The sequence below is a fragment of the Myodes glareolus genome, chromosome 6 (genome assembly GCF_982192425.1).
Source record: "Myodes glareolus chromosome 6, mMyoGla1.1, whole genome shotgun sequence".
Classification (NCBI taxonomy): Eukaryota; Metazoa; Chordata; class Mammalia; order Rodentia; family Cricetidae; genus Myodes; species Myodes glareolus.
In genome coordinates, this window is record NC_142031.1 from 76,607,179 (window position 1) to 76,627,860 (window position 20,682).

Consider the following 20,682-nt stretch of genomic DNA (forward strand, 5'->3'; position numbering starts at 1 on the left):
CACAAATCCAACCCTACAGAAAGTAATAGAAGGAAAATCACAACCCAAGGATCCCAACAATGCCCACAATAAATCAGACATGTAGCAACCCTTCACCAGCACAACTAAAAAAAGGGAAACACACAAATTCTACCACCAAAAAAATATCCAGAGTTAACAACCACTGGTTATTAATATCACTTAATATCAATGGACTCAATTCACCTATAAAAAGACACAGGTTAAGAGATTGAATGCTTCAACAGGATCCAGCATTCTGCAGTTTACAAGAAACACACCTCAACCACAAAGACAGACATCTACTCAGAGTAAAGGGTTGAGAAAAGATTTTTCAATTAAATGGATCCAAGATACAAGCAGGTATTGCTATACTAATATCCAACAAAATTAATTTCAAAGTAAAATAAATCAGAAGAGATGGAGATGGACACTATATACTCAAAACAGGAACAGTCCATCAGAATGAAGTCTCAATCCTGAATATCTATGTCCCTAATACAAAATCACCCACTTATGTAAAAGAAACATTACTAGAAATCAAGGCACACATCAAAACCCACATGCTCATAGTAGTACACTACAACACTCTCTCTCACAAATGGACAGGTCAATCAGACAGAAACCTAACAGAGAAATATGAGACCTAACAGAGGTAATGAGTCAAATGGACTTAACAGATATCTATAGAACATTCCACCCAAATAGGAAAGAATATTCCCTCTTCTCAGCATCTCATAGAACCTTCTCAAAAATTGACCACATACTCGGTAACAAAGCAAACTTCCACAAATACAAAAAAAATATTAGTAACCACCTGTGTCTTATCGGATCACCATGGAATAAAGTTAGAATTCAACAACAATTTTAACCCCAGAAAGCCTACAAACTCATGGAAACTGAACAGTCAACTACTGAACCACTCCTGGGTCAGGGAAGAAATAAAGAAAGAAGTTAAAGTCTTTCTTGATTTTAACAAAAATAAAGACACAACATATCCAAACCTATGGGACACTATGAAAACAGTGCTAAGAGGAAAGTTCATAGCTCTAAGTACATGCATTAAAAAAATGGAGAAAGCTCACATTAGAGACTTAACAGCACAGCTGTAAACTCTAAAAAAAATGAAGCAGACTCACCCAGGAGGAGTAGAAGACTGGAAATAATCAAATGGAGGGCTGAAATCAGCAAAATAGAAACACAAAAAAACAATCCAAAGAATCAATGAAACTAAGAAGTGGTTCTTTGAGAAAGTCAACAAGATTGGCAAACCTTTATACAAACTAATCAAAAGGCAGAGAGAAAACACACAAATTAACAAGATCAGAAATGAAAAGGGGAACATAACAAAAAACACTGCAGAAATTCAGAGAATCATTAGGTTTTATTGCAAAAGCTTATATGCAACAAAGTTGGAAAATGTAAAAGAAATGGACTTGTTTCTAGATTAATACCATTTACCAAAATTAAATCAAGACCAGGTGAACAATTTAAATAGACTTATAAGTCGTGAGGAAATAGAAGCTGTCATAAAAAAAAAAACAAACTGCTAACCAAAAAAAGCCCAGGACCACCTGGTTTTAATGCAGAATTTTATCAGAACTTCCAAGAAGAACTGATACCTATATTCCTTAATGTGTTTCACATAATAGAAACAGAAGAGTTATGGGCAAACTCTTTTTATGAAGCTACAGTCACCCTGGTTCCAAAACTACAGAAAGACCCAATCAAGAAAAAGAATTACAGACCAATCTCACTCATGAACATCAAGCAAAATTTCTCAGTAAAATTCTGGTAAATAGAATCCAACAACACGTCAAAAAAAGTATCCCTTATGATCAAGAAGGCTTCATCCCAGAGATCCAGGGTTGGTTCAACATACAAAAATCTATCAATCCATCAATCCATCATAGAAAAAACTGAAAGAAAAAAACCATATGATCATTTCATAAGATGCTGAAAAAGCATTTGACTAAATTCAACACCCCTTTATGATAAAGGTCGTAGGGAGGTTAGGGATACAAGGATAATACCTAAATATAATAAAAGCAATACATAGAAAGCCAACAGCTAATATCAAATTAAATGGAGAGAAACTCAAATCTATTCCAATAAAATCATGAACATGACAAGGCTGTCCATTCTCACCATAGCTCTTCAACATAGTGCTTGAAGTTCTAGCAACGGCAATAAGACAACATAAGGAGATCAAGTGGATTCAAATCCAAAAAGAAGAAGTCAAATTTTTGTTATTTGCAGATGATATGATAGTGTACATAAGTGTCCCCAAAAACTCTACCAAAGAACTCCCACAGCTGATAAATACCTTCAGTGATGGGGCAGGATACAAGATCAACTCAAAAATAGTCAGTAGCCCTCCTATACACAAAGGACTGAGAAGTATAGAGGGAAATCAGAGAAACTTCACCTTTCATGATAGCCACAAATAGCATAAAGTATTTTGGAGTAAATCCAACCAAGGAAGTGAAAGATCTACTTGATGAGAACTTTAAGTTATTGAAGAAAGAAATTAAGGGGATACCAGAAAATGGAAGGATATCCTAAGTTCTTGGATGGATAGAACCAACATAGTAAAAATGGCAATTCTACCAAAGACAATCTATAAACTCAGTGCAATTCCCATTAAAATCCTATGGCATAAGAAGAAACATAGATATTCAACTCTGAAATGCAAAATCAAAAGGTCAAACCCAGAAAAGTTATAAATTTCCCTTAAGGAATAGTGTTAAGTTTTATAAACTTGCTAACTGAGTCTGAATTAACCTTTTCATCTGCTGAGGTAAAAATTTGTTTCATTTTCACATCTACTAAGCATTTCTTTCTTTAGGAATTGAGTTGTGAAATGTGAATTGTGGATTCAAAAATGCAAAATAGTCACCCATTGAACTCTTTTGCAATGATTCTACTTGGCTGAAGTTCACGGCATCTATCTCTGGTGGCTCCATGGCTTCTCTCTAACTCTGCCTTCCTCCTTACATGCTATAGACCAAGCCAGTTTCTTTATTTATGAACTTATAAACACATAGACAGAAGGACCACCCACACATTTTCCCATTTACTGTTTAAACAAAAAAGAAGTCTTTAATTGTAAAATAGCAAAATTACATTTAACGAAACAGTTATGAAGTAAGAATTACAGTTATGATATTTATATCTACTTTGTCTTTTATAACCAAGGAAAACTATATCTATTCTTCCAATCTATCAAAGACTCTAGAAGGGTACAATATTACCTAAGTAAACAAGAAGTGCATTTTAAGTAATTTTAAAATTCTAGAATTGACAGGGGCATCTACCTGCCTGAACAGTCAGCAAAAGTTCTTCGGTACCATTGGGACATCCACCTTCAGCCTACAAGCCCATAGTGTGCAGCAGACTTCTCCATGAAGCAGGAGATTTCAATGAAAGTTCCATGTATATTGGCAATGTGTTAGTCATAATTTTCTGTGCCTGCAGAATGTCTAGCAAACTCATTTAAGAAGTAGGAACTCGGAAGGATCATTACATATTTAGGAAGTTTAGCAGTCATTTGTCTGTGGGTTCTGCATGTCCAGTTTATCAAGCAGTCCAAGTGAGAGCAGTTTCTAACTCAAATGGCTAAAAAATTCCATAAGGAATCTCTTCAATGCCCATTTTCCTCTTGAAGTAAATTGGTTTTGACAAGAGCAGATGTATCTCATTGTCATGAAAAATCCTAAGTTCTTAAAAATAATTTTAAATGCCATATTCTGTAGTCTTTGAAAGTTTTTAAGAATATATATTCATCTGAAATACATCTCTGTACATCTAGAAAATCTAATTAACATGACTATAAGCATGACTATTATAGATAGTCTATTAACATGTATTTCATAATTATGCATTACATTTTAAATGTGCTACAGAATCAAAATACCCAAATAAAGAGCAGAAATATACATATGTATACCAAAATTGACCTTAAATTTGTATCAATAAACCAAGCTCAATACCAATTAAAATAAATATAGCATATTCCCCTTTAATCATAAATAAACATTTACAAACAATATTTGGGATTATGGTCATAGTTCTGTCCAAACTTCTTCCTGCTGTTTATTGAACAAAGTAATTTTTTGAGGGTGTTCATGGTGACCTCTTGGGGGATCATTGTCTTTCAAATCATATTAGCCTGGAATTAATCCATAGGTTCTCATCCTCTGTGGAAACAAAAGAAGAACCTCTTTTTCAAAACAACATATCCTTAGATCCAAATTCTGAAGTCAAGAAATCTTTGGAATGTACATGCTGGTTTTAGCTTAGCAGCCCATGCAATGAAATGTCTCTCTGTACTTAACTCCTTCACAGTTCAAAATTCAAATAAAATATAATAATATGCATAATCCAGATTCTCTGTCTATCGTCCATCTTCACATGACTTATTCTTCTTTACTCCTTTTAATCTATGACTATTTGTACTCTATCTCTTTAAAGACCTTTAAAAAAAGATTTACTTCTTTTCTACTTCTCTTTACCCTTTTTATTCTGTCTCCTAAGCCTATATACATTTATTTAACACTGTGACCCATTTAGAGCTCTTTTATGTCTGAATCTTTCTTTATTGTATTATCTGTAGTTCTTTACTGTCTTGAAAATCTTTTAAAATTATAAGCAGCTTGGTTGCAACTGTTCTGGATGCTTGCTCCACCACTCTCCACTTTTAAAATGGTAGAGGTACCATTACTGCCATTACTGCCACCATGTAGGAGCAGCACTCAACACTTTAATTCTGAGAATGAGTGTGCAGCACATAACTCCCTTTTATCTGAGTAATAGCTAAATCTGACATGCAGAGCACAGCACAGTCTGGAAATAACTTTGTATATGGTGTCAGGAATCTGCCATGCTCTTCTGCTTGTGAAAGCCTAGTAGACCACCTGCCCAGGCATGGAGCACTGAGCCATGGGTCTCACCTACTTTCCTCCTGATCCCAAGTAGGCACAGAAACACCCACGCCCACAAATGACATTCAAATTCTTCATAGCCAGAGTTTGTACTGGCAGCAACGTTCAGGAATCTGCTTTTCAAAACACATGACTTTTGTTGTTGTTGTTGTTGCTGTTGTTGTTGTTGTTGTTATGACTGAATCAGGAAAATCTCTCTTAAAGGAGTCACAGCATGCCACAAGCAAACAGCAAGAAGCTGTGTTAAACTATATATTTTTGTGTCTGGAATTACTTTTTAAGCTCTCTTTGGGTTTTTAAGTGGATTTTATTGTGCCACATTGGCACCAATATGTTGGCGAAGAATCGCTTATTGGTTCCCGACTGCTCAGCTAGTTTAGTCTTGAAATAATCACACAGAAACTGTATTAATCAAATCTCTGTTTGGACCATCAGCCTTAGCTTCTTATTGACTAATCTCTTACACATTAATTTAACTCATTTCTTTATTTAGAGATAGATAATTTGCATTGGTATTATTATATGTATATGTATTTCTGTTCTTGATTAAGGTATTCTGATTTTGTAGCTCATTTAAAAACATAATGCATAATTAAGAAATATAGGTTAAGAGATAATAATCTATAATAGTCAAGTTTGTAGTCATGTTAGTTAAATTTTCTAGATGTGCATAGATATATTTCAGATAGGCATTCTTCATATTTTTCAAAGACTACAGAACATGGTATTAAAATGTTTTAATAACTTAGGACTTTTCATGAGAGTGAGACAAATCTGCTCCTGACAGCACCAGATTCTTCAAGAGGAAGATGGGCATCAAAGAGTTTAGTTATGGAATTTGCTAGCCATTAGGGCAAGAAACTGCTCTTGCCTGGATTGTTTCACTGGGCATGCAGTACCCACAGAGAGATGACTGCTGAACTTGCCTAAAGGAGAGATGGTCCTTTGGGGTTCCTGCTTCATAAAAGACTCTGTGAGACATTCTACAGGACATAGAAGAAAGTAACTGAACTGTCTTTGAAATTTTGTGCTTCATGGAAAAGTCTGTTGGATACTATGGGCCTGTAGGATAAAGATGGATACCCCAACAGTACAGACGAACTTTTGGGTGACTGCACAGGCATAAATATATATAAATATTTTAACTGTAGTTCTTGTTTGATACCTGCTTTGTTATATGTATTTTTACTATGTTAAAGTTAAAGCCTTCCATTTTGTTTAAATAGAAAAGGGGAAATGGTGTAAGAGGTTCTTTTGTTGATGTGTTGCTTTCGTTGGTTAAATGAATTAACTGCTTGGGCCTGATTGGGCATAATTTAGGTGGGCAGAGAAGACAGAACTGAATGCTGGAAAGAATGGCAGAGAGAGACAGATGCCATAGATCTTCTGCCTAAGATGGATGCTGGTAAGAATCTTTCCGGGAAGCTACAGTCATGTGGCAATACACAGATTAAAGGAAATGGGTGAAATTAAGATGTAAGAGTTAGCCAATAAGACCAAGCAGTGTTTTAGTAAATATAGTTTCTGTGTGGTTATTTTGGGTGTAAGCTAGCTGGGCAGCAAGGGCAGATCAAAGGGATCCTCTCCATTCAACAATTTCTATTAATCTTTATATAGCCACGTGGCTGTGGCTTACCAGTTAAAATCACAGTGTTTATCTCTGGTGGCTCCATGGCTTTTCTCTAACTCTGCCTTCCTTCTCCAATGCTATAGGCCAAGCCATTTTCTTTACTCATTAACCTATAAAAGAAACACATAGACAGAAGGACATCCCTTACGCATGATAATCAATAAATATTGATTTTAAAAATATTTAAACAGTTGATCATTTCATCTCATCTTCTCTAAACATAACATTTTTTTAGCAAAACAATTATCATTGGAAATTCTCATAGCATAGTAAAATGTTCAGTGGGACCACAGATAACATTTTGAACTCTAAAGATGTTTAATAATTCTCTCTCTCTCCCCTCCCTCTCTTTCTGAAACCCCCCCTGCTCTGTGTGTGTGTGTGTGTGTATGTGTGTGTTTTAAGTTGTACTTCCAATACGATATATTTGCAAATTATACTAGACATTCCGTGTCTTAGGAAATTTTTCAGAATGTTAGGTAAACCAAAGCTATTTATAAGTCTCAGATCTGAGTAGGAGTTATAGGACTTTTTGGTGTTTACACATCAATACACATCAAGGTACCTTACAAAATGTAAATGGCTTGATAACTCAAAACTTGACGTCACTGGAAATAACAAATAACAATACTTTGTCTTTATTCTCTGGGTGCTTCAGGAAATTTGAGTGATAAAAATGAAGATGTCATCAAATATAGTTCACTTGTTTTCAGATGTAAGACATGGAAGTAATCAATTTCAGGTATCATGCTCCCAAATAACCTGTAATTATTATAATGGAATCCATCACTGCTAGCTTTAGCCATCTTTTCATTAAAGAACCAGACAGCTTTATATAGAGAACTTTAAATTTTCACATACTTAAACGTTAGTGAATAATAATTATTCTGAATTATAAATATCTATTCCTGTATTAATTTGCATGATACATTTTATTTTACTTAATTTCTATTAAAACTGTTGTTTTCTTTTTGACAATCCAATATAGAAGTGACTATATGAAAGGCAATGGATTTACAAACTAATTCTATTTTTGTATTAGTTTTATCTCTAATTCCATCCTCTCTGTTTCAGGTTATCTCAATTTTAAACATTTTATTACTTGACAGAAGAAATGCAAAGAAGCATTATTCTCAAAATCTTGTTTGGATTATATACATCATTGGTTGATTATAATTAATATTATACCTTTTTATTGTTTATCACCTCAATTTTATATTGACCATGAATTTATATCTCCTGAGTAATTACAATTATGAACCAGTTATCATGTCCCACATTTGTCCTTAATTTATTCCTTTGAAGCTGTTTCTTAGCAAAATAAATAAATAAGATGAAAGAACTATTTTTAATTGAAATTGGCTAGAATGAAGATTTGTTTTTTAGGGTTATATTTATTTCTTTATTTCTTATGTCAAACCTTACAGATGAAGAATATGTAATTCAGAGGACAGTCATTGGCCTAAGTCATGCTACTATTTGTATCACAAGAACTTCTGTCTGAACAAAATGTTCACTAACAGTTACATATCTCAATTATAGCTGAGCACAAATGGCTGAATATATTATTGGATGGGGGAATAGAATCACAAACCAGGAACATTTCAAAACCAGCCTATGTTTGTTTAGTTTAAAATGCTTGGGATGAATAAGTCACTGGGACAATAGAGATAACAAATTATTTTTCTGCAATGCTGATACATGCACCTTCAGAATACAGGCGCATAATATCTGACAGACTTTTCCTTGAAGTAGAAAATTTGGAAGGCTGTTTTTCCAAAGTGGGCAGTTTGTCGGTCACTTTTTATCATGGTCCAGTGGCAATCTGAACCATAAATTTTTTCTCTGGACCAGAATGAAAGCACAAGAATAAAGAGAGAACTCACATGGCTTCATCGAGTGGGAAGTTCTCAGTGATCCCTCATGAAATTCTGAGTTCACAACCTGAAAATTTCTCTCTTTTATTCTCCAAGTATCCTTTATACCAAAGTATAAACTGAGGAGGGAATTTATTAGCATTCTTTTTTCTAGGTAACAGGGTTCATGGTTTTTAGTCACATCCACATCTACCTGCTGTCACATCTCCCTGCCTGTATACTAGCTCTGTCATGTAGGCTTGAATTAGCAACTCTTCTCAGGCATGCTCCACATTAGAAAGAAAGGGGGACAACAACATTCTGACTCTTTATTAGGGTAGTGACAGCCTGTCTGGAAGGTTATGTGACTACTTTTGGTGTAGCCTTTGGTTTGAAAGCCTGGCTGCCTTACCATATAGAAATAGGGGCCTACAACTTTTTTTTCTGTGTTTGTTGAAAACATACATTTATAAACAATCATTTTGGGAATTTGAGCATAGTTTTCCTCAAGGTGCTTCCTGTTAGTTGTTGAGCTAAGAATTTTTAGGATTCAGGGGGAATGTTTGAGGAAGCTTATGCTTCTGTATGAAAGAATTCTGCACCAGCCTAAAATAAAGTGTAATAACAGATGCTTTATTAGGGGGTAAACTCACAGAAAGAGTATTGATCCACAGTCCTCTGCATGTATGGGGAACTGAAACTGAATATAGCAGTTAAGGGGCCCACAAATGATTTTTTTTCCTAAACATACATGAGACGTTGCCCAATGTGAGTGAGTATCTTAAAGACTTTTGGCTGAAGGAGTTCACACAGCACCTCCTCCTTTTGTCTAAAGAAGAGCGTTCTAAGCCTAATACAAAGCTATATACAATAAGAAAATATATCAAGCATAAAAATTAAAATTACAACCAGCATGAACAACATCATGCAAGAAATCTATGCTAAAGAGTCTAATACTTATATTAGAAATGTTTCAGCTAACTCGTGAGAAAAAAGTAACTATGACTATCAAGTCTTCAAACCCATGAAACATCTAAGAAGGGAACTAATAACACTTGAGTAAACAGGAAGTTCAGTCAAGCAACTCCCAAAAGGTGCAAGAAATGAAAGAGAAAATTGGCTACCTTGATAATTACCCAAATTCTCATTTCCAAGGTTGTGGCAGCCAACTTTGGCTAAGAAATAGAGTGACAGACCATTTTCACAAACAGGGAAATTTTAAAAACTCTCTTACTCTGTATGTCTTTGTCAGGTCTGACAGTTCATTTTGCTTGTATCCTACTAGTCCAGTCTGGACATTGTGCGTTTTTCAGTTGGTAAAACAGGGGCAGTTCTTTGCCCAAAGGCCAGTTTTGCCAAGAAGAAAGTAAAGTTGCAAATGGATTGTTTTTAGTGCCCAACATTCTCTCAAGAATAGATTAGTGCTACCAGGAGCAATTGTGTTCCACATCACCAGAATCCTGTATTACTTAAATGCTTACTACATTTTTTAAAAGAGGCGGAATACTTTTCTCTTTTTTTTGTTTTTTTTTTAAAGTAATTTTATTGAATTATAAAAGTTTCCATTTCCGCCCCTCTTCCCAACCCCCTCACACTCCCCCCACTCCCTCTCCTCCTCCCTCTTCGTCACTTAGGGCAGTCAGAGTTTCCTGCCCTGTGGGAAGTTCAAGTTCCTCCTTCCTCACTCCAGGTCCAGGAAGGTGAGTATCCAAACAGACTGGATCCCCAAAATCCAGTATATGCAGAGGAAACAAGTCCCAGTGTCATAGTCAATGGTTTTTCAGAAAGACTTCGGGCCAGACACATTCAGAGAATCCGGCCACATTCAGAGAATCTGGTTAGATCACGTCCTCGTTCAGTCCCAGTCCAGCTGGCCTTGGTAAACTCTCATTAGATCCGACCCCTTGTATCAGTGGGTGATAGCATCCCTCGCAGTCCTTATTTCCTTTTTCATTTTCTTCGTCCTTCTGCTCCTCATTTGAACCTTGGGGGGCTCAGTCCGGAGCTCCAATGGGGGTCTCCGTCTGTATCGCCATCCTTTGCAAAATATTCATCAGTATGGTTATGGGCCAAGGCCGGTTCAGGCACCCTCTCCTCTGTCCAGAGAACATCTGGGGATCTCTCCTTGGACCTGGGATCCCATATATAATCAAGTCTCCTTTAAACCCTAAAATGACTCCCTTAGTTGAAATATATTCTTCCCTGATACCATATTCATCCATCCTCCCTCCCCCCCATCCCAGTTCACCGAGCTTTCCCCATTCCTCCCCTTCTCTCTAACCCTCTCCCCTTCCAACAACCCTCCCACCCACCCCACCCCCACGCAGCCTAGGTTACATGGGACTCTTGTCTCTTTCCTACCTCCTGGCGGATAGCTAAATAATCTTCATCAGGTTCATCTTCTTATTTAGCTTCTCTAGGATCACGAATAATAGGCTCAAAGACCTATAATTATGGTTAGAATCCATTTATGAGTGAATACATACCGTGTTCCTCTTTTTGGGTCTGGCTTACCTCACTCAGTAAAGCGTTTTCTATTTCCATCCATTTGCATGCAAAATTCAAGATGTCATTGTTTTTTACCGCTGAGTAAAACTCTAATGTGTATATGTTCCACACCATTTTTAACCATTCTTCTATTGAGGGGTACCTAGGCTGTTTCCAGGTTCTGGCTATTACAAATAGTGCTGCTATGAACATAGTTGAACAAATGCTTTTGTAGTATGTTCGGGAATCTCTAGGGTATATTCCCAAGAGAGGAATTGCTGGGTCCTGAGGGAGGTTGACTCCCAGCATCCTGAGAAACCGCCATACTGATTTCCACAGTGGCTGCACAAGTTTGCATTCCCACCAACAATGGATGAGTGTTCTCCTCATTCCACATCCTCTCGAGCATAGGCTATCATTGGTGTTTTTGACATTAGCTATTCTGACAGGTGTAAGATGGTATCTCAAAGTGGTTTTGATTTGCATTTCCCTGATTGCTAAGGAGGTTGAACATGACCTTAAGTGTCTTCTGGCCATTCGAAGTTCATCTGTTGTAAATTCTCTGTTCAGATCAGTACCCCCATTTTTTAATTGGGTTAATTAGAGTTTTAGTGTCTAGTTTCTTGAGTTCTTTGTATATTTTGGAGATCAAACCTTTGTCTGATGAGGGGTTGGTGAAGATCTTCTCCCAGTCAGAAGGCAGAATTTTTGTCTTACTGACAGTGTCCTTTGCTTTACAGAAGCTTCTCAGTTTCAGCAGGTCCCATTTATTCATTGTTTCTCTTATTGTCTGTGTTACTGGGGTCCTACTTAGGAAGTGGTCTCCTGTGCCTATATCTTGTAGACTATTTCCCACTTTCTCTTCTCTCAGGTTCAAAGTGGACAGATTGATGTTGATGTCTTTAATCCATTTGGACTTGATTTTTGTGCATGGTAATAGATATAGATCTATTTTCATTCTTCTACAGGTTGACATCCAGTTATGCCAGCACCATTTGTTAAAGACGCTTTCCTTCTTCCATTGTATACCTTTAGCTCCCTTGTAAAAATTAGGTGTTCATAGGTTTGTGGGTTAGTATCTGGGTCTTCTATTCGATTCCATAGGTCGACTTCTCTGTTCTTATGCCAATACCAAGCTGTTTTCAATACTGTTGCTCTGTAATAGAGTTTGAAGTCAGGGATAGTAATGCCTCCAGAAGTTCCTTTATTGTATGAGATTGCTTTGGCTATCCTGGCTTTTTTGTTTTTCCATATAAAATTGATTATTGTTCTCTCAAGGTCTGTGAAGAAGTTTGATGGGATTTTAATGGGGATTGCATTGAATCTATAGATTGCTTTTGGTAGAATTGCCATTTTTACTATGTTGATTCTCCCAATCCAAGAGCAAGGGAGATCTTTCCATTTTCTGGTATCCTCCTCAATTTCTCTTTTCAAAGGCTTAAAGTTCTTGTCAAATAGGTCTTTCACTTCCTTGGTTAGAGTAACCCCCAAGATATTTTATGCTATTTGTGGCTATCGTGAAAGGTGATGTTTCTCTGATTTCCCTCTCCGCTTCTTTATCCTTTGTGTATAGGAGTGCCACTGATTTTTTGGAGTTGATCTTATATCCTGCCACGTTACTAAAGGTGTTTATCAGCTGTAGGAGTTCTTTGGTAGAGTTTTTGGGGTCGCTTATGTACACTATCATATCGTCAGCAAATAACGAAAGTTTAACTTCATCCTTTCAAATTCGAATCCCCTTGATCTCCTTATGTTGTCTTATTGCTATTGCTAGAACTTCAAGCACTATATTGAAGAGGTATGGAGATAGTGGACAGCCTTGTCGTGTTCCTGATTTTAGTGGAAAGGCTTTGAGTTTCTCTCCATTCAATTTGATGTTAGCTGTCGGCTTGCTGTATATTGCTTTTATTATATTTAGGTATGATCCTTGTATTCCCAGTCTCTCCAACACCTTTATCATAAATGGGTGTTTAATTTTGTCAAACACTTTTTCAGCATCCAATGAAATGATCATATGCTTTTTTTCTTTCAGTTTATTTATATGATGGATTACATTGATAGAATTGCGTATGTTGAACCATCCCTGCATCTCTGGGATGAAGCCTACTTGATCATAATGGATAATTTTTCTAATGTGCTCTTGGATTCGGTTTGCCAGTATTTTATTGAGAATTTTCGCATCGATGTCCATGAGTGAGATTGGCCTGTAATTCTCTTTCTTGGTTGTGTCTTTGTGTGGTTTTGGTATTAGGGTGACTGTAGATTCATAAAAGGAGTTTGGCAGTGACTCTTCTTTTTCTATATTGTGGAATATATTAAGGAGTATAGATATTAGCTCTACCTGGAAGTTCTGGTAGAATTCTGCATTGAAACCATCTGGTCCTGGGCTTTTTTTGGTAGGGAGATTTTTGATAACAGCTTCTAATTCTTCACGACTAACAGGTCTATTTAGATTGTTCACCTGGTCTTGGTTCAACTTTGGTATATGGTACTTATCTTAAAAAAATGTCCATTTCTTTTACATTTTCCAACTTTGTGGCATATAAACTTTCTTAGTAAGATCTAATGATTCTCTGAATTTCCTCTGTGTCTGTGGTTATGTCCCCCTTTTCATTTCTGATCCTATTAATTTGCAAGTTCTCTCTCTGCCGTTTGATTAGTTTGGATAGGGGTTTGTCATGCTTGTTAATTTTCTCCAAGAACAAGCTTTTTGCTTCATTGATTCTTTGGATTGTTTTCTCTGTTTCTATTTTGTTGATTTCAGTCCTCAGTTTGATTATTTCCAGTCTTCTACTCCTCCTGGGTAAATCAGCTTCTTTTTTTTCTAGAGCTTTCAATTGTGTTGTTAAGTTTCCATGTGTGCTTTCTCCATTTTCTTTAGGTGGGCACTTAGTGCTATGAACTTTCCTCTTAGCACTGCTTTCATTGTGTCCCATAGGTTTGAATACGTTGTGTCTTTGTTTTCATTATATTCAAGGAAGACTTTAATTTCTTTCTTTATTTCTTCCTTGACCCAGGGGTGATTTAGTAGTTGACTGTTCAACTTCCATGAGTTTGTTGGCTTCCTGGGGGTACCATTGTTGTTGAATTCTAATTTTAATCCATGGTGATCTGACAAGACACAGGTAGTTACTAATATTTTTTTGTATCTGTGGAAGTTTGCTTTGTTACCAAGTATGTGGTCAATTTTCGAGAAGGTTCCATGAGCTGCAGAGAAGAAGGTATATTCTTTCCTATTTGAGTGGAGTGTTCTATAAATGTCTGGTAAGTCCATTTGATTCAGTATCACCAATAAATCTCTTATTTCTCTGTTAAGTTTCTGTCTGATTGACCTGTCTTTTGGTGAGAGAGGAGTGTTGAAGTCTCCTACTATTAGTGTGTGTGGTTTGATGACTGCCTTGAGTTCTAGAAGAGTTTCTTTTACATATGTGGGTGCCTTTATATTAGGGGCATAGATATTCAAGATTGAGCCTTCTTCCTGATGAATTGTTCCTGTTATGAGTATGAAATGTCCATCTCCATCTCTTCTGATTGATTTTAGTTTGAAGTCGATTTTGTTAGATATTAGAATGGCCACACCCGCTTGTTTCTTAGGTCCATTTGCTTGGAAAACCTTTTCCCAACCCTTTATTCTTAGTAGGTGTCTGTCTTTGTGGTTGAGGTGTGTTTCTTGTAGACAGCAGAATGTTGGATCCTGTTTTTGTATCCAATCTCTAAGTCTGTGCCTCTTTATAGGTGAGTTGAGTCCATTGATATTAAGTGATATTAATGACCAGTGGTTGTTGACTCCGGTCATTTTTTTTAAGTAGTAGAGTGTATGTGTTTTCCTTCTTTGATTTGTGCTTGTGAATGGTCGCTAGATGTCTGAGTTAATGTAGGCAGTGTTGGGAATGTTGGATGCCTTGGGTTGTGATTTTCCTTCTAATATTCTCTGTAAGGCTGGATTAGTAGTTACGTATTGTTTAAATTTGTTTTTATCCTGGAATATTTTGTTTTCTCCGTTGATAGTAAAAATAGCTTGGCTGGGTAAAGTAGTCTGGGCTTGCATCCATGGTCTCTTAGTTTCTGCAGTACCTCTATCCAGGACCTTCTGGCTTTCATGGTTTCCATAGAGAAATCTGGTTTAAGTCTGATAGGTTTACCTTTATAAGTTACTTGACCTTTTTCCTTTGCAGCTTTCAATATCCTTTCTTTAGTCTGAATGCTTTGTGTTTTGATTATTATATGATGAGGGGATGTTTTTTTCTGATCCAGTCTATAATCGGTGTTCTGTATGCTTCTTGAACCTTCATAGGAATATCGTTCTTTAGGATGGGAAAGTTTTTTTCTATAATTTTGTTGAGTATATTTTCTGGACCTTTGAAATGCAATTCTTCTCCTTCTTCTACTCCTATTATTCTTAGATTTGGTTTTTTTTTATTGTGTCCCACAGTTCCTGAATGTTTTGTGATGAGAATTTGTTGGATTTGCTGTTTTCTTTGGTCAGAGTGTTTAATTTCTCTATGGTGTCCTCAGAGTCTGAGATTCTTTCTTCTATCTCTTGTATTCTATTGGTTATGCTTGTTTCTGAAGTCTCTGTTCGTTTAACCTAGATTTTCCATAGCCAGCCGGCCCTCGGTTTGTGATTTCTTCATTGACTCCATTTCAGTTTTCAAATCTTGAACTGTTTCTATTACCTGTTTGATTGTTTTTTCTTGGTTTCCCAGAATTTCATTTACGAATTTACTCATTTCTTCAAACTTTTTGGTATATTTCTCTTCCATTTCCTTACTCATTTCCTCAATCTTTTGGTTATACTTATCTTCCATTTCTTTATGGCAGATTTTCACCTCCTGTTTAAGTTCCTCTATTATTTTCATAAAGATCCGCTTAGAGTCGATTTCTTCTATTTCTTCTGGAGTAGGTTGTTCAATTCTTCTAGTTTCGAGCTCCCTGGATTCTGGAGATGTCATGTTGCCTTTCAGGTTGTTGGAGGTATTCTTGCATTGATGCCTGCCCATCTCCTCCACTCTGGATGAAACTCCTCAGCACTTTCTGGATAGAACTCCTCAACACTCTCTGGGTAGGACTTCACAGCACTCTCTGGATAGAGCTCCTCAGCCCTCTCTGGGAAGAGCTCCTCAGCAGTGCTACAGGGCTAGCTGGTCTTCCTGGGACCTGGGAGACAAAGGGCCCGCAGCAGTGGGGGGAGGGGAGGGGTCCCTTGGAACACCAAAGACCCTGCCGCAGAAGCTGAGGGGGGAAGGGCTGTGCTCTGTTCCCGGACAGGCAGGCTGCCTAGGCGAGCACCCACTCAGCTCTCTGGGAAGAGCTCCTCAGCAGTGCAACAGGGCTAGCTGGTCTTCCCAGGACCCGGGAGGCAAAGGGCAGAAGAATACTTTTCTATGCAGAATATAATCTCTATGTATCTAAAGAACCTGGTTAGTTTAACTATAGGAATGAAAAACATGGATGACTATCAACTTATAATTCTTAATACCTATAAAGCTTAGAGATTAAGGCTTCATATTAAACAATCTGCAAACAAACGTGGAGCAAATGAGAACAAGGTGAGAAATATATAAGTGTCTTGATCAGAGTCAAAAATGTATAAAGCAATATGACAAACACATCCTTAATTTGCATCTATATACAAAGTATCCTAAGCTGAGGTAGAAACATGCATGCAAGCAACATGACAAAATAATATTGCATAGGTGTACAAATATTGTTAACAAAAATTGAATATTCAATATAATAAATATAATTTGAACTTATGTTACTATATAAGAATCTATACCATCCTTCCTGTTTGTTTAACAAAACATTTATAGTTCAATTTGATCTTTCTATAACTGTGTGACCTGTAGGATTGTGTGCCAATAATATGCTTTATATTATAATAAGCAGAAAACTGTCTTATTTTCCTAGAGACATAAGTTGGAACATTGTCTGTCTTTATTTGTGCAGGTTTACCAACGTTGGTCATAACTTCTAGCAAATGCATGATTAAGGAATTAGCCTTTCCTGAAATCAAATCAAGTGTCCATTGAAAACCCGAAAGGGGAAAAATGGAGTAGTGCACATATTTTAATTTTCCAAATTCTACAATTGTTGATGACTGTTTTTTTATAGTACCTTATGATATCCTCCCTAGATACATGAGTAGTTTTATGTTCTCTTTCTGAGACTGCATGAATGTTAATCTGGGTATTTTATTGCTGCTACTGATCACAACCCTATAGATTCATGTTTTTATTACCTACATATGGCCTCAGACTTCCTCTATCTTCTTCTGACCCTATGCATTAAAGTAGTCTTTTGTTTTGTTCTACTTGATATAGGGTTCCAATTCTCCTAAAGAGGCCAATATGGATGCCAAGATTGTGGAGTGATAACAATCACATCTGCACCCACATCTAGTAATCCCTCAATTACAATTTTATTTATTTGTAGTCATCTTTGTTCTATGATTATTTATAGAAGTCTGCCAAAATATACATTTTGCAATTTCTATTGAAATTTTATATTCACCACCCATGTTTATTCTATCAGCCAGAGCAGTATGGATTTTTACAACAGACAATGAATTTTTTAATTTTTCTGGGGAAATGTGTCCTCCACAGTGACTTTGAATGACTTGGCTACATTTGACCTGGGGGCCTATGAGAAGCCTCCTAAGGAGTATACCAATGGTAACAGGTGGCCTTGTCTCTGATTGATCTAAATTCTTTGTTCCAGTATCAGCCTTTGCTGCATCTTGTACATAAAAATAGAAGATCTTCCATTTTTTCATTCTCAGAGGAAACATTATTTCTAGGAATTCATTGTCTACAATCCCTTTTCAGATTTCCTATTCTACTACAGTTAAAACATTTAGTATTTTGATGTCTCTTAATACCATTGCTTTTCCTACCTAAGCCTCAGTATTATAACAAATTGGGTCAACATTAACAGTGTGCAGGAACCATTCATCCATTGGTGCCGATATGACCTGTAAAGGCCCAAGTATCTTTTTGTATTCTAAATTGGCATTTTCAAATTTCAGAGATTCTGTAAGTACTCATCTAACTTCTGGGTCTGTCACCCATATTTACAGCTTTAATTTATCTTTGTAAAAAGTCTCTGAAGTATTCTCTTGGTCCTTATTTAACCTTAGTATAATTCAAATCTTCTTGCTAGTTTTTGAATACTGTCTCAAGCATTTAAGTCTGCTGTATGACATAGGAACAAGTAGTATACATTGTAAACAACTTGACTCTATGGATCAGCATAAAAACCCTCACAAAAGGTTTGATCTCAGGAAGTCTCAAATCCTGTGACTCTTCCATGCTGTTCTATAGCCTTAATCTTCTCTCTCTAGTAGCACTTCCATTCTAGCTGTGGCCTATCTTCACAAACACTAAGACTCTTTGAAGTTAGTATGTGAAGAAAGCTTATTATTTAAAGCCTACATTTTTACCATCTACCAAATAAATGGTGAATGCATGCCATAATATTGTTTGCTTAATGTCTTTTAGCGCTTTCATACATATAGGTTTCCTTTTGCGTTCTTTGCATCCATTTATATATTGAGTAGTTGCTGGTTTTTTAGAGGTCATAACAGTATAAGTAGCTTAATAACTTTGTATGTCATCTTTGACTTGAAGGGGTACTGCCAATGCTAAATCCTTTGTCTGTACCTCCTCAAAAAAGAGAATTCAAATCTTTTTTTAATCACTGACATTTGTTATTCTGAATCCTTTGACATGTGAATATTTCTAACAATTTCTTCAAGTCAAATTATTTCTGGTTCTCATTCAACACATGCAATTTCAAGATATTAATTTTTCTATTAATGATATCTGCTCAATCTTTGATATTGTTGGATGGTGTGCAGATTACCTTCCTGGAGAGATTTCTATACATATCATAACTTTTTAACAGATTTTGATTTTCAATTTCAACACTACGAATTCTTTCAGATAGTCTCTCAGTACTCATTTGCAAGGTTTTATAACTCATTGACATGAATTGAGTTTTGTCTTTTAAATTAGGGCTATCGTTTTCAAGAGTATGAATCTTTTCCGATAAAGACTGCATCCTATTTCATTCTTGACTCTGCTATCAAACCAATTCTTTAAGGATATACTATGAAGAACAAAGCTAAGTGCCATGATAACAAAGATGAATGTACAAGATAACTCATGTAACTCTTGCAAAATTCCATACATAATAGAAATAAAAAGATTAAATTCCAGGATGGTGATATCCGTAGTTACCTTGGAATTGGTTTAAAATTTTTATTTATTTATTAATCAAATTAACTGATCTGTTACAGTTTTTAGAAAAGTTGTTATATGTGTAATATTATGGTTTGGTCATCAGCTGGCATGGTTGTGCGCACAGGATATGGAGATTTTAAGGCAGCGGCGGTTATGGCAGTGCAAGCACATGGAACCATGGTGGCAGGAGTCAATCAGGTCCTAGTACCTGAATTACCTGAGACATAAACACTAAGAGATTTAGTTAATTAATTAAGAGCAGCACATCCATATATGAAGAAAGATTTGTTGGGCAGAATATTAAGAAACCCAAAGCTTGCAGGCAGTCATGAACTGCAAGAATAATGGCCAGAGCTCATACCAGGCATTCACAGATCTAAATTCAGAAAGCAAACCTCTTGGAGCAGTAGACAGGACTAAACTACACAGGGGTGCCAGTAGGAAATTTCCAAGTCCTCACATAGTGGGTAAGTCAATTGGTTTGCAGCTGTGTGCCTGAGGGGCAATTCAGCTGCAGAGGGAGTAATTTATCTGTGTGTTGTGATAAAAGGTTGTAAACCTTCTGAGCAGGGTCTAGAAATGGCATGGAGTTTGGCCACATGGGTGCCAAACTGTTGTTATAAAAAAAGTTTTTATAGAACTGAAACATGGAGTTAATAAAGGTTAATTTATTAGGGGTAAACTCACAGAATTTATTAAGGGTTAAACTCACATAAACTATTGATCCACAGTATTCTGTATGTATGAAGAATGGGAACTGAATCCATCAATCAAAGCCCCACCAAAGCATTTTGTCTGCAGATATAGTACATGAGACCATGTTCAAAGTGGGGCAGTATCTTAAAGCCCATTGGCCGTTGGAGTTCCCACAGCTATCTTGTTCCATTAAACTACATTAGACTGGAAGGAATCCGCAGGTTCTTATCTTCTGTGGAAAAAAAAAAACGAAGAATCACTTTTCCAGAGTAACATATCCTTAGACTCAAATTTTGAAGACAAAAAACCATTAAAATATATATTGTGGATTATCTTAGCAGTCTGAAAAATCAAATGTCTCTCTGCAGTTAGCTCATTAACAAATATGACCTGTTTAGAGGTCTTCTTTTGTCTGAATCTGTCATTATTTTCTATCTTTAATCATTTTCTGACCAGGAATGCCAATATTTTTAAATACTATGCAGGAATGGACAGGACTCTTGCTGCTGTGGCTTTATCTGTTGGCTCTGCCCCATCAATATGGTTGAAGGCATGTTTACCACCTCTGTGAGCCATGTTCACAATCCCAGCTCCAGGGATTCAGCAGGTCTTTGTAGTTATTAAGCACATTGTAGCACTCTGTTTATAAACTTTATTCAAGTGCAGGACTCTCAGAAAGAGCCAGTGTTCATGCTAACAACATGAAACAGAAAGTAATCTCTCAAAGAAAACTTGCAGTGTTTGCTGTCCCAGACAGTGGAACCATTTTGGAAACAGAAACTGCTTGTTCATTTCCCAGCCACCAAGCCACAAATAATAAAACAGAAACC